General features: G+C 38.9%; 1 long non-coding RNA gene across 1 annotated transcript; it reads right to left on the bottom strand.

The window, feature by feature from the left end:
- Nucleotides 1-349: 349 nt before the first annotated feature.
- LOC121921052 lies at nucleotides 350-3,352 on the bottom strand. Its single transcript, XR_006101830.1, has 3 exons — nucleotides 3,134-3,352; nucleotides 1,440-1,562; nucleotides 350-498 (listed from the first exon to the last, which is right to left on the bottom strand). It is a non-coding gene; the product is annotated as an uncharacterized LOC121921052 (long non-coding RNA).
- Between the last annotated feature and the right edge of the window lie 5,304 nt (nucleotides 3,353-8,656).

Here is an 8,656-nt window from a genome sequence, read left to right as displayed (position 1 = left end):
TCAGAACTTGTTGTCACTTGTTAGAGATATTTGTCACCTATTACAGATTTTTGAATCTGGATTTCCTACCTGTAAACATTCTTATCAATACACCACAGCCATCTTGGGTCTTGTGCAAGCAGAAAGGCAAGATATAAATTAAATAAAGTTAATACTAAGTAAAATATCAGTTCACATTTTGGCTCTCTTTATTTAAATACAAATAATGTGACTTTGCATTTTTTTTTCTTCCCAGCAGAACCCAACAGTAAAGATTTTATAGAACACATCACTGGAACTGAAGCAACTTTGTGGCCTAGGTCCTTTGAGAAGACAGAGCCTACTAACTGTGTGAACTCTGAACATCCTTTATCTTGGGGGAATGAGCAAAAGGATGGAGAAGCTGTCATTAGAAAATCTCTGGATACATTTTATGAGACTTGCTGCCAGAGGAAGCCATTTGGAGGGAGTCCAGCATATGAAGCAGCTTCACAATGTGTGTCTGTCAAAATTGCAGACCTAGCAGACAAAGAAGGAACAGAGTACACTCAGAAGAGTCTACGAGTAGCTCAGATGGTTCTGAATCGTGAAAGGAATAAGATGTTCCCTCAGCACACCAGTGGCACCTGCTTTTCCACTCCCACAAAAGCTGGCATTGGTTTAGAGGAAGCGAAGGAAGTGCCTGGACTCTCAGATGACATCCTTCAATTTATCCTAAAAGAACTACATTAATACCCCAATACTTTAAAAACTTATATATAAGGGGATGAAAGGTCTTTTGAGGTGGGAATGAGTTGTCATGGTGCTTGTGCAAGACCAAAAGTATAAAAAAGGAGTACAATATTTAGTAAATTGTAAAATAAAAACAGTATTCCATAATGCACATTGGTACTTTTAATTACTAATGTTCCCCAGTACTCCCTACCTTTGTAAATGTAGTGTGGAGTTTGTGCATTGATATGCTGTGCTAGATCTTCCAACCACAGCTGCCCCTGTGCTGTGTTTAAAACTGGAGTTTTCAGCAGTTGAGCCTGGGAACCTGACAAAGCCTCAAAGCAGGAAAACAGGAATTCTCTCTCATTACACCTAGGCAACAGTTTAGAAATACTTCCAAGGTTGGTACTGCAAATCAGTTCTCAGGGCCTGGGAAAGCTACTTTTGGGAACAGAGCTCCCAGAATCCCCTAACCTCCTAGCAGTAGGATTGAGGGTTCAGGGAATCAAAGGAAATATACTAAAATATTAACTATTAATAAAATCCACCATATGTCATAACATACTTGGAAAATGTTAAACTCTACTCAATCAAATCTGCAGGGAAAGAAGTTGTTTGACTTACATAAACACGGTTGTAACACCTTTTAGCTTAACCAATATCAAGATGCAGTGAGTCACCTTGGAGATGACTAAACTAGCTTTTCCAGGCAGTTCAGGGTTAGGCCATTATGATGTCACCCATACCTGTTAGGGCTCTTTTGACATCATCATTACATCAGTCAGTTGGACTTCTTCCTGCTAATCCCACTTCCATGCTGATAACCAATGAATGTGAAGATGGTATCGGGAAGAATCCAGTGCCTTGTGCTGGTTGAAAAAGGTGAATATTTTGCAGTGTTAAAATGATTTTCTGGATCCTGATCATGGAGCAGAAAAAACCGTATAAGTGGAGCCAAGGATAAGCGTCATGAGCCCCATTCTCAAAGACAGAAACAGTTTCAGTCACAATAGCTAAGAATTGCCTTTGTGTCTGACTAATGGTGACCCTAAGGCACACCTATTACAGTGTTTTCTTGGCAAGATTTGTTCAGAGGACGTTTGCCTTTGCCTTCCTCTGAGGCTGTTTGACTTGACCAAGGTGGGTTTCCAAGTGGGGATTTGAACCCTAGTGTTCAGAGTCATAGTCCAAGGCTCAAACCACTACACCATGCTGGCTAAGAATTACATTACAGTACTTCTTTCCATTCATCTTGTAGGTATTTTGAAGTTCCAGGAAAGAAGTAGGAGCTCAAAACTGATGATGGGATAGCATTTTCCACCACACCTGAGGTAGCAAGCTCTTTTAGGATGGTGAAAAAGGCAGGCTTTGTGTGGATAACTCTTGTCATCCTACAGAAGGGTTGAGACTGTTCTTGCTGTTTCCAACATTTGTTGCCTGGAGATGTTCTCTTACTTGCCTAATGGCCTTGGTCCTGAATGAGGAGGAGGAAGAATTCCCTTCTCCCAACCAAGCTTGACTGTATCCAGTTTTGTTTTTGTTTTTCTAGGAAGAAAACTATTATGCTCAGGTGAGTATAGGCCATTACTGGATTTGTCAAGGAGAGCAAATCAGAAAGCTGATATTTGATTTCTTCAGTATCAGGTTTCTTTTTTTAATCAAAAGGGATTAAACTGAATTTTAAGGATGGAGAATTTCCAAGAGATTGTAAAGAATTACTTACCCCTAATGGGTTAATCTTATTATGTGCTGCAGTGTGTGGACAGAGAGACGTGTGCAGGGCAGGGAAATGACATGGTCTTCTCAGTTTGCTGCTAGTGTTGCAGATTGTTACTGCTCTCTAGCCATGCATCAGTTGTCAGGATATAAACTGGGGATTTTATACCCCTTCTTTTCCCTCCCATTCTTTCCACAACTTGAAAAGAGACAATGTTAAACACACTGATGAATTGCAGAATACAATTCCTCAGGGAAATGGGCTGTGGAAATGTTTTGTGCACAGGTCTGTGTGTGTGTTTAAGTGCAAGACCTTGTTGAATCTATGAAGCGTGCACTCCTGCTTTTCAGCTGCTTAAATTCCAGTGAGAAAGCTGGCTGCTAAGTCCAAGTGTGTCTCATTATGAGAAAAAGAGCTAAAAACCTTAAAAAGGCCAAATGCCACATCTTTAGCTGATGTAATTCAGCCGTGTGACTCACAGAGCTTCCAGCCTCTGCAGGTTCAACAAATAGATTAATATTGTAAGCTTTTTATGGAAGTCTAATCTCTATTTTTTTAAGATTAACATTTATGTGTGTTAAAAACGCAGAGATTTCTTCATATCAAAGAGTTAATACATATTGTAGGAAGTATTTGTTACTTGATGTCTGGATTATTATAAACAGTTGCCTGGGGATCTGCATCAACTGAAAATAACTTTAAAGGCAAAGTATCACTGCTTACCTTTTAAACTCCTTCCATGGTTTGGGATCTGGGGACTTCATACCTATTCTGAGATCTCAGCTTTGGAAGATTTCCTCTGGGTGTTGCTAAGGCCTGAGATATGGCAAATGGAGACCGAAGAAAGGGCCTCTTTGGCAGAAGCATCTTGTTTGTGGATGCTCTCAGGTTTGACCTAGCGTTACCCTAAGTTTTCTTTTTCACTGTCTTGTAACATTTTTAAAGAAAAAATTCCCAGGCCTTTTGACCTTGTGTTTAATGTTGTATTTTACTTACTGTTTCAATTTTGTTGCGTTTACTGTGGTCTTTTTGGCATTGTTTTTGTAAAAGTGCAGCGTAATTTGAGGGTAGCATGTAACAGCTTTTTAAAAAACTGGGGGGGAAAATGAGTCACAACATTCTGCTCAGAGAAGAAAGCGTTAGTTGGGAGATATAGTTATGCTGCCAGTGATTTCAGTGTGAAAATGTCTCGGGAGTTATACTAGTTGGCCGATGTTCAAAGAGTCTGATTCAACAGTGGGCAGAGAATATCGTCGTAGGTTGCCAATAGATTTGTCATGAAAGCAAAAATGTCCCAGATATGCCATCACCATTTTTCTGGCTTAGATTTGTTTTCCCCTCCCTTGTTCATAACGTTGCATTTTGTGATATAATGATGATATCCTAATAGGTAACAGCATGTAACAAATGTTGAATAGTTAAATGTGCAGGTAATCAGCTGCCCTGAACCAACTGGGCTTTTTTGAACTCGGTGGGAGTCTTGTCGATTTTTAGAACGACTGTGGGTCTGGTTTGGTCCATTTAATAAAAAGGTGTGCGTAAGGATTCTGCAGCCTTTTCTTCATTATCATCTAATGTACTTGGCTGACAATACTGATCTTTTCATTAGAAAGTCATTTGTAGCCATCAGGCACAGCTGCACCTGAAAGGTCTTTCATCTATAAATTTAAAGTCAGTTGCCATTCATCTGGAGAACATTTTTTATTTTGGACAGCTAAAATGGTTTTTATAGCAGCTACTGTTAGACTTATAACAGAGTCAGGAAACCCTTTGGAGCAGAACTCCCATCATCCCTGACCACTGGCCATGCTGGATAGGGCTGATGGGATTTGAAATCCAGCAAGACGTGGAGGACCATAGGTCACCGCACCTTCAAATTTTATTTCTTCCCCACAGTCTCATTGATTCTGTATGATTTTCCATTATGGAAGTCTAGGGGTGCATCTACACTGTAGAAATAATGCAGTTTGACGTCATTTTAAGTACTGTAGCTCCATTCTATGGAATCCTGGGATTTGTAGTTTTGCAAGATCTTTACTTTTTTTTTTTAAACTAAAGTGTCCTGATCCCTCACAAAACTTCAAATCCCAGGATTCTGTAGGATGGAGCCATAGCAGTCAAAGTGGTGTCAAACTGTGTTATTTCTACTGTTCATATGCATCCTTGGGGAAGAGTTTTGAACACCAATGATACCACATTACTGTTATAACTCTTAGTTAAATGAATTTTTCTTGGGAAGTTTTTTCATTTCTTTCCTACCAAAGAAAAAACAACAGATAATGAATTAAGCTGCAATTTTTTTCAAAGAATGGAGAGAACAATAAAACATTTGCTTGCGGAATATGCAGTATCTATCTAAGTAACACCGACAAATATCTCTCAGGTTTAATTTCAACCTATTCCATCCTCCTGCACGGCAAGTAGTTGGATAAAATAGCACTGGAAATCTCTTCAGTCTTTTTGATTTGTAAACTTGCGCTCAAAAATCCTTTCATACATGAGTAAAAGAAAGAACAATCTAAATCACAAAAGTCAACCTGAAATGTTTGTTCTCTCTGACTGTTCGATGAGATGTGCTGAACCTAGGAGAATGTAAAGTGTTGTTTTTAATGGTGCTGTTTTATTATCAAACCTTTGCAACAGGAGAAAAAGATTAAAGTTCTCAGATTTTTCAGGAAGAACAATAAATTAAGGGTTTTGCTTTGTTTTCCTGAGCTTGTGTCTAGGAGGGAAAATGCAGGGTCATCAATGTTTAGCAAGTGGAATAGCTGATTCCTCCTCCTTTAACTATTAACTATTTTTCCCCATTTCAGTTAGACTTCAAACTGAGTTTCCTAGATGCTTGCATTTCCATCTTCAGTTACCTCCTGTATCTTCTGAGAAACACAGTTCGGCTGATAAACAAACAGCTCACCTTCTACAGAGTTGATAGGAATCTTTTCTAAGTCCTTTTTAAAAATTCTATTTCAAAATATACTGGAGTTCCTTTAGTTCCATAAAGTAAGAAACTGTGTGGTGTCATCGGTCCAAATGCACTGCAGAGATAATCCAGTTTGAGACCATGTTAACTGGCCTGAGGAATTCTGGGAACTGTAGTTTTGTGAGACATTTAGCCTTCTCTGCCAGAGAGCTCTGGTGTCACAATAAACTACAATTCGCAGGATGTCCTGGCATTGAGCCATGGCAGTTAAAGCAATTTCAAACTGGATGATTTCTGCAGTGTGTTTTGAGCCATAACTACAGTAATGAATTTGGAATATTTAGGTTCTAGTCCCCACTGAGCAAAGAAACTCTCTCTCTTTCTAACTGCCCTACGTCACAGGATGGTTATGATGATAAAATAGGGGAGATAACTGTATAACCCACCTTGAGTTCATTGGAAGCAGTTCAAGTCATTTTTGGCTTATTGTCAAGATTGTTCAGAGGAACTTTTCCATTGCCGCCTTCTGAGGCTGAGAATGTGTGACTTGCCCAAAGTCACCTAGTGGGTTTCCATGTCTCACCAGGGATTTGAACCTTGGTCTCCCAGAGTCCTAGTCCAACCTCCAAACAAGTACACTGCACTGGCACTCCATTGCAAGAAAGTTAAGATATAAAAGTGACAGTTAGAATAGAAATAGATAAACAGCACACTTGGATCCTATTCTGAAAAAGGAAAATGAGTCCAAGGACTTCATAGAGATTTCTTACATATTTCTTCCGTAAATGAGCCTCCTTCTGAATTCCCCAAAGTGAATGTCTTTCAGCCAGTGTGTCTGCATTTCCCACCCACTCCTTTTTGACATTCAGTAAATTATAGATTTGTTTTCTTCTTTTCTCCCCGTTTCTGCACTACAAGTGAACACACAGAGATGCTTGGATGGCCACTGTAACTTCCTTTAAGGACTATGGTGGTGGTGGTGTTTTTTACGGCCCTCACTGTAACATCTCTCAGCTGATGGATGGAAAATATGGCATTGTAAAGAAAAAGGCTTGAAGGTGATTTTAATGCAAAATGGGTCCCTGCAAGCAATATGCAGTGATAGCAATCTTGGTTTACAGCCTGGATACAAAAAGGAGCCAGACACATATAAATGAGAAGTACATCTGCCGGCTTGATGGAGCCCTGAGATTCGCAGAAGCGCAAAAAAACTTTTAGGGTCTCCCAAGAAAAACAGCCCAGTGAAGACTGAGCATGTTCAATGGAAGCAAAATGCTGATTATTGGAGGGTCCCAGGACAATGTTGAACAGAATGTTTTGGATGCAAGTCCTACTAAAACTTTGCACCTTCTATTTCTGATGGTCAGGCTATTGATGGAGCTCCTTATGTAGCCAACCTATGCACAAGAGAGAGGCTTCACCAAGCTTAGAGTAAACCCCTTTACTTTTGCGGAAGCACAACAGTCTTTAGGGAAACCTGTCTCCTGTTCAAAAAATAAAATAGAAAACAACCTAATGTGGAAAGAATATGTTTAGTGACCACTTTAAGGCTTTATTTATTTGTTTGTTTTGGAATTAAGGGTCCCAGAATCTCCTCAGCCAATATAGGCCTTGTTGCCTGGAAATGACTTGAAGGCACACAACAATAACAGTTTAGAACAATCATTCCCAAACTTTAGTCCTCCAGATGTTTTGGACTTCAGCCCCAGAATTCCTGATTTTTGTCCAAACTGGTTAGGCTTCTGGGAGCTGAAGTCCAAAACTCCTGGAGGACAGAAGTTTGATAAACACTGATTTAAAAAAGTAGTTTTTCAATTTCTCGAACTGCAAATGAGATGGTGGGAAAGAGCGTGGGGCTAAATAATGAACATTTTGCATTGCACATTGCAACATAATGTTGCAGATCTAGACTTGCATTTTAAAATCCTACTAGGAAGGTGAAAGTACTTCCTTCCTGAAATCAATCCAAGCCTAGGGCCCCTTTCATGCTATAGTGTTACATTTCCACATCGGCTGCCTTGGCAACACTCTATGGAGTCCTGATGTTTGTAGTTTGAAAAGTCATTAGGCCTTGTTGCCCATTTCTCCCACACCTCTTCTCCCGTTGGAAAATAAAATGGTAACTTACATTATGGCACTTCAGAACTGACGTTGATGGAAGAAAGATTTCTGTTGTCACGCTGGGAGGCTTGCAAGTCATACTGAGTAGGTCTCTTGGTCCATTCACTTTAGTATTGTTCAACGTTGCCTAGAAGCAACTCTCCAGGATTCAGATGAGTCCTTCCTAGCCATACTTGCTTGGAGTTGCGGAGACTGGACTGAGACATTCTGCGTGCAAATATGTACATTCATTTTTTAAAAAAATAATCTTTATTGTCATATATATAAACAAAAACAGATACAAATAACATATTCGTGACTGCTTGAAAAAGAAGTCTTCTTGTCTTCATGGACCCATATCGATTCTTCCTTATATTCCTGAAGTTCCAAAGAGTTTGTTTACATTGCGCAAATATGTACATTTAGATGGTTACTTTATTTTTATTTTTTAAAAACATTTTTATTAAACATAGTCACAAATAAATTTTATAAATATGCATAAGATACAAACAATAACAAACTAAACTAAACTATTAAACAAAAATAAACATACACTATTGACTCCCGTCTTCAACAGATGGACATATACCACTGTTCCTATGCTTCCTTATATATGATAATATATTTATGCCTATACAGTATACCAAGGAGAGCCAGCATAGTTTAGTGGTTTGAGTGTTGGACTATGACTCTGGAGACCAGAGTTCGATTCTCAGCATAGCCATCTCAGCCTCAAGGGAAGCCCATAGCAAGCCTTCGAACAAATCTTGCCAAGAAAACCCCATGACAGATTTGCCTTAGGATTACCATAAGTCGGAAACGCCTTGAAGACAACAACATCATACCAACCCTTGTTTTATTTTACAAAACCTAAAAACTGATTCATATCCCCAATGAGACTGCAAATATGTAATGAACAAATCTCAATATTTCTTAAAATTACTCAAATATTTATCTTTGATCAACATTGTCAATTTGTCCATTTTGGCAAGTTCAATTGTCCTCATCAGCTAGTTTTCTTAAATAGCACCTTGGTGCCCTTCCATCTTTGAGAATACGTTGATGCTTACTGACAATATTTAAATATCACAACATTTTCTGAGCAATTTGCACACAATAGAATATTGAAATACAACTGTAGTCAAAAACGATAAAAACACAGGACTGTTGCAGCAAATTTCAGCTGCTATAACACAAAAGTTATAGCAGAAGAGAAAAAGGAACTA

This window comes from Sceloporus undulatus, chromosome 1, assembly GCF_019175285.1.
Source record: "Sceloporus undulatus isolate JIND9_A2432 ecotype Alabama chromosome 1, SceUnd_v1.1, whole genome shotgun sequence".
NCBI classification, from domain to species: Eukaryota; Metazoa; Chordata; class Lepidosauria; order Squamata; family Phrynosomatidae; genus Sceloporus; species Sceloporus undulatus.
The sequence above is the reverse complement of the archived record's forward strand: the minus strand, read 5'-3'. Positions and strand labels throughout refer to the sequence as shown.